Source organism: Salvelinus alpinus, chromosome 3, assembly GCF_045679555.1.
Source record: "Salvelinus alpinus chromosome 3, SLU_Salpinus.1, whole genome shotgun sequence".
Lineage (NCBI taxonomy): Eukaryota > Metazoa > Chordata > Actinopteri > Salmoniformes > Salmonidae > Salvelinus > Salvelinus alpinus.
Window position 1 is genome coordinate 57,646,186 of NC_092088.1, and position 6,000 is coordinate 57,652,185.

Genomic DNA, 6,000 nt, shown 5'->3' on the forward strand with positions numbered 1-6,000 from the left:
AGAGATGTTCGATCAGGTTCAAGTCCGGGGTCTGGCTGGGCCACATTCAGAAACTCCTGCGTTGTCTTGGCTGTGTGCTTAGGGTCGTTGTCCTGTTCGAAGGTGAACCTTCATCTCAGGTTTTCATCAAGGATCTCTCTGTACTTTTTCCATTCATCTTTCTCTCGTTCCTGACTAGTCTCCCAGTCCCTGCTTCCACAACCATGCTTCACCGTAGGGATGGTGCCAGGTTTCCTCCAGATGTGACACTTGGCATTCAGGCCTAAGAGTTCAATCTAGGTTTCATCAGACCAGAGAATCTTGTTTCTCATGGTCTGAGAGTCCTTTAGGTGCATTTTGGCAGACTCCAAGCGGGCGGTCATATGCCTTTTACTGAGGAGTGGCTTCCGTCTGGCCACTCTACCATAAAGGCCTGATTGGTGAAGTGCTGCAGAGATGGTTGTCCTTCTGGAAGGTTCTCCCATCTCCACAGAGATCTGGAGCTCTGTCAGAGTGACAATCAGGTTCTTGGTCACCTCCCTAACCAAGGTCCTTCTCCCCTGACCTTGAGGGGGTCCCAGAATTCACTCTGGCTGAATTGGATCTGGTCAGCTTAAGGAGGCAGCAGCGTTCATGATAACAAAGAGTATTTCCATTCAGACACCAGACTGTCATGATCATTTGTAGAATTAACGGACCAAGGCGCAGCGTGCGTAGAGTTCCACATGTTTAATTAAAGAAACTCACCAAAACAATACAGAACAAAAACAAAACGTGAAGTCAAATGCAGTGCAACTGGCAACTACACACAAACAAACAAGATCCCACAAAAACCCAGTGGAAAAAGGCCTAAATATGAACCCCAATCAGAGACAACGATAAACAGCTGCCTCTGATTGGGAACCATACCAGGCCAACATAGACAAATAATAACCTAGATAACCCACCCTAGTCACACCCCGACCTAACCAACATAGAGAGTAACAGGATCTCTATGGTCAGGGCGTGACACAGGCACCATAGTGAACAGGCACCGCCATGTTTGTTATGAAACGAGAGACTGTGTTCTGTCCAACAGCAAATAGGCGTGATTAGGAATTAAACATCACCCATGTCAAAGCAATCGATCAAACCAACCTAACACAGGGCTGATTATGCCTTTCTCTAGTCTGAACCACATTACTAGAAAATTACTTTGCCTTAGGTCAGACTTGAGAGAGAACAAAGGACTACTCCATTTTCCACATAGTTTACAGCACAGAAAATGTTCAGTAATTGCTCCCAGCTTTGTTTTTGCACAATAGACTTAGATGAAGCAAAATACTGTATATTCAAATGATAGCTCAAGCAAGGTGACAATATATATTCTCAGCTTTACTAATACCGCCCCCACAATGAAATCACTGTAAACTGTTGATACAAGAAAGTTGGCCTTAGCCGGGAACTTTTGTAAGTTGCCTAGCAACCGTTTCCTCTCAGCACACTCTTAACGACAGGTGAAGTGATGTGTTGACGATGTCCGCCCCCAATGTATGGTAATATAGAGAGAAAGGTAAAAACATAGATGGTATGGATGGATAATAATTGGTGTCATTTTGAGCTTACTGTGGAGCCACTGAGAATGTTTGGTCACTGGTAATGAGGGACCCATAGAGAGAGAGAAAGGACTGTGTTTTTGTGGTCATGTTGAGCTTCTGTCAGCCAAAGCAGTGAAGTAATGGGATTTGGTTGGAAAGTCTAGCATAAATCGGACTCATTCCATAAGCAATGAATCAGAGCAGTGTACAAACAGTACAGAGTGAGGGGGAACTTTCTCAATATTTTGACACCACTAAGTGATGCCCTGCTTTCACGTGCTTTGTCCCTTCCTGTCCTCCCTGTTCACCCACGACTGCGTGGCCAAGCATGACTCCAACACCATCATTAAGTTTTCTGATGACAAAACGGTGGTAGGCTTGACCACCGACAACAATGAGACAGCCTATAGGGAGGAGGTCAGAGACCTGGTTGTGTGGTGCCAGGACAACAACCTCTCCCTCAACGTGAGCAAGATAAAGGAGCTGATCGTGGACTACAGGAAAAGGACGGCCGAACACGCCCCCATTCACAACGACAGGGCAGTAGTGGAGCTGGTCGAGAGCTTCAAGTTCCTTGGTGTCCACATTACTAATGAATTAATCTTGTCCACACACACAAACACAGTCATGAAGAGGGCACGACAATGCCTATTCACCCTCAGGAGACTGAAAAGATTTGGCATGAGTCCCCAGGACCTCAAAAGGTTTTACAGCTGCACCATCGACAGCATCCTGACCGGTTGCATCACCGCCTGGTATGGCAACTACAGAGGGTAGCAGGACCTCTATACTAGGCGGTGTCAGAGGAAGGCTCAAAGACTCCAGCCACCCAAGTCATAGACTGTTCTCTCTGCTACCGCACGGCAAGCGGTACCGGAGCGCCAAGTCTAGGTCCAAAAGGCTCCTTAACAGCTTCTACTCACAAGCCATAAGACTGCTGAACAATTAAACAAATGGCTACCCGGACTATTTGCATTGACGCCCCTGCTGACACTGCTGCTACTCGCTGTTTATTATCCATGCATAGTCACTTTACCCCTACCTACATGTACATATTACCTCAATTACCTCGACTAACCTGTAACCCTGCATATTGACTCGGTACCGGTTCCCCCTGGATATAGCCTCATTATTGTTATTTTATTGTGTTACTTTTTTAAACTTTAGTTTAATGAGTAAATATTTTCTCAGCTCAAATTTTCTTAAAACTACATTGTTGGTTAAAGGCTGGTAAGTAAGCATTTCACGGTAAGGTCTACACCTGTTGTATACGACACGTGACAAATAGCATTTGCTTTGATTTGATTTCTTCTACCGCTTAAAAAGATATAGCACAGTTTTCCAATTAAGAGTCAGCATTGCCATTGAGTTTACCCACACAACAATATGACCAATATAATTCTTTGTGAGATATTCATCAGATCCTAGCTCCTTTATTATGTAGCAGCAGATTGCGACGCCCTTTTGTATGGAGTGCTAGGAGATAGAGAGACAGGATGGAAACTTCTAGTTGCTCTGAAACCCTTCCACATGGTTTGGTTACCATGGCCACTGGTGCGAGTTGGCTCTGTTGGTTGCCGTGGAAGTGGCCTGTGTGTGAAGTGGAGGAGGAGAAAGAAGAGGAAGAGAGAAGAGAAGAGCAGAGAGAAGAGGTCGAGGGGGCAGATATTCTACGCCTGATTTCAGACGTGGCGCAGCGCTGAGTGAAGAGCGTGGGTGGTCTGGGTGCACGGTGTTGCTCCACTCTGATCACTCCTCTCCTCTTTTCTCTCTCTGCCTCCATCCGCCTGCGCTTGGCTTCAAGCCAGTGGGCATTTGATGGCATGACAGTGGAATATCACTGCATTACTCAAAAATAGAAACAAGATGATGGTTGATACATTTACTTACAATATAACTAAAATATATGGCTGAATATAACATAATTACTGGTTCTATGTTGGAGCTGGTTCTATGTTGATGTAATCAGATGGGGGGCTTTCAGTGAGGACCTTTGACAGAATGACTGGTAATGAAATACTGGCCCTCAGGCAGCATGGCTTTGTGTCAGTGATGGCGCAGACTGTGGGAGACTAATAAGCATGAAAGCCAAACACTGAACAATGCACACAGTCAGACACTACTGAACTACAGAGGGTTTCTCGATGGTGAGGGGATATAGGGCTGTTACTATAAACATATGCAACAAGTTGATCTCCTACCTGATGGGCTAAAGACTGTCCCCTTGTTCCTTGTATAGCTCTTCTTATATAATAGTGTTTTGTCACATTTTATAGTATGTGAGTAGGAGGATGTGTGGGCTTTTTTGTTGTTGTACGTACTGTATGTGAGAGCGGGTATGTTCACAGTCCTATTTAGTGTGTGTGTGTGTGTGTGTGTGTGTGTGTGTGTGTGTGTGTGTGTGTGTGTGTGTGTGTGTGTGTGTGTGTGTGTGTGTGTGTGTGTGTGTGTGTGTGTGTGTGTGTGTGTGTGTGTGTGTGTGTGTGTGTGTGTGTGTGTGTGTGTGTGTGTGTGTGTGTACTCCTACACTGTAGCCACGACACAAGCAGCAATGTGCCCTTTTCTCCCCATTAGTGATGGATAGCTTTTTCCAGAGAGGAGAGTTGCCACTGTACTGTTTCCATGTGGGAGCACCACTGGTGGCTATTAATGTACAGTTACAATACACAGCCTGTGAATCAATGACACACCGCTGACTCATTGTCATGGAAACGCCATGACTGGGATAAATACCACACCACACAGACAAAGGCTGAAGACCGCGTTGAATGGGGGATTGCATAGGTTATGTAACTGTAGCGGATTGGGGCCTAAATGAGTGGTTCTCTAGTGGTGCATGTCCTATTCACATGGGACATAAATCCACTGCTTTTGGCCGCCTCCAATCAGAGGGCCTCCTCCTTTGTCCTTGCAGAGGCTCCAGTGAGAAAGGTCCTGGGAATGGGTGGCATGGCAACACACTCCGCATCGCACCCAGCCTACTCACACTGGGAGAGAGAGGGTACTGAGAACATCATAAAGGTGGTGTGTTTTGGACTGATTTACTGAGCATTGCAACATATCAGGGACAAACACTGTACCGTAGAAAAGAATGGACAGACAGCTCTTTAGACTGAGGAGTTATACACTGACTGTACAAAACAATAGGAACACCTTCCTAATATTGAGTTGGAACGCCTTTTGTCATCAGAACAGCCTGAAATCGTCGGGGTGTCGAAAACGTTCCACAGGGATGCTGGCCCATGTTGACTCCAACGCTTCCCACAGTTGTGTCAAGTTGGCTGCATGTCCTTTGGGTGGTGAACCATTCTTGATACACACATGAAACGGTTGAGTGTGAAAAACCCAGCAGCGGTGCAGTTCTTGACACAAATCGGTGGACCTGTCCTAGCACCTACTGCCATACCCCGTTGAAAGGCACTTAAATATTTTGTCTTGCCCATTCACCCTCTGAATGGCACACATGCACCATTCATGTCTGAATTGTCTCAAGGCTTAAAAATATTATTTACCTGTCTCCTCCCCTTCATCTACACTGATTGAAGTGGATTTAATAAGTGATATCAATAAGGGATCATAGCTTTCACCTGGATTCACCTGGTCAGTCTCTGTCATGGAAAGTATAATGTTTTGTACACTCAGTGTATAACATACTATTATGAGTGGGTGGAGAGCATCTTGTGACTGAACATTGAAGCATAAGTGAGACTTGTGTGGGTGTGATGTGTGTGCACTGTTGGGGTTATCATACTGCTGTATCAAGAAGTTACCTTGGTCAGTCTCTCCATTCCATCCTGTTGTTAAGTGGCCATTACACCCCTGTTCCCAAGTGTAGTAATGGACTGGAGGAAATGGGACTGCTTAGGCTACCTGGTCACTTTAAGTGTGCCACTGATCTTTACTATATGAGATCCTGTCTGAAGGGTGGGGGTGGGGCATGGGGGAGACTAAAGGCTTTTATCCAATAATCTGAGACCAGGGAAAAACCTTCACATGAGCCTTCATAGGGCACTTAAACAATTAGTCATTGACCAAGAAGCCCCCACTTTCTAAACCTGTCTGTCTGTCTATGACATTAAACAGCACTGCCCCTATATCATAATTAGATAAAGCACTGCCCATATATCATGATTAGATAAAGCACTGCCCATATATCATAATTAGATAAAGCACTGCCCCTATATCATGATTAGATAAAGCACTGCCCATATATCATAATTAGATAAAGCACTGCCCCTATATCATAATTAGATAAAGCACTGCCCCTATATCATGATTAGATAAAGCACTGCCCATATATCATAATAAGATAAAGCACTGCCCATATATCATAATTAGATTAAGCTAAATCTATAACAAGCATCATTATCCCTGGAGGGGTCCTGATAGGTCCATATGAATGCTGTAAGGACTGTAGCCTCCTGCTGTGTAGAGAGGCTCAGGT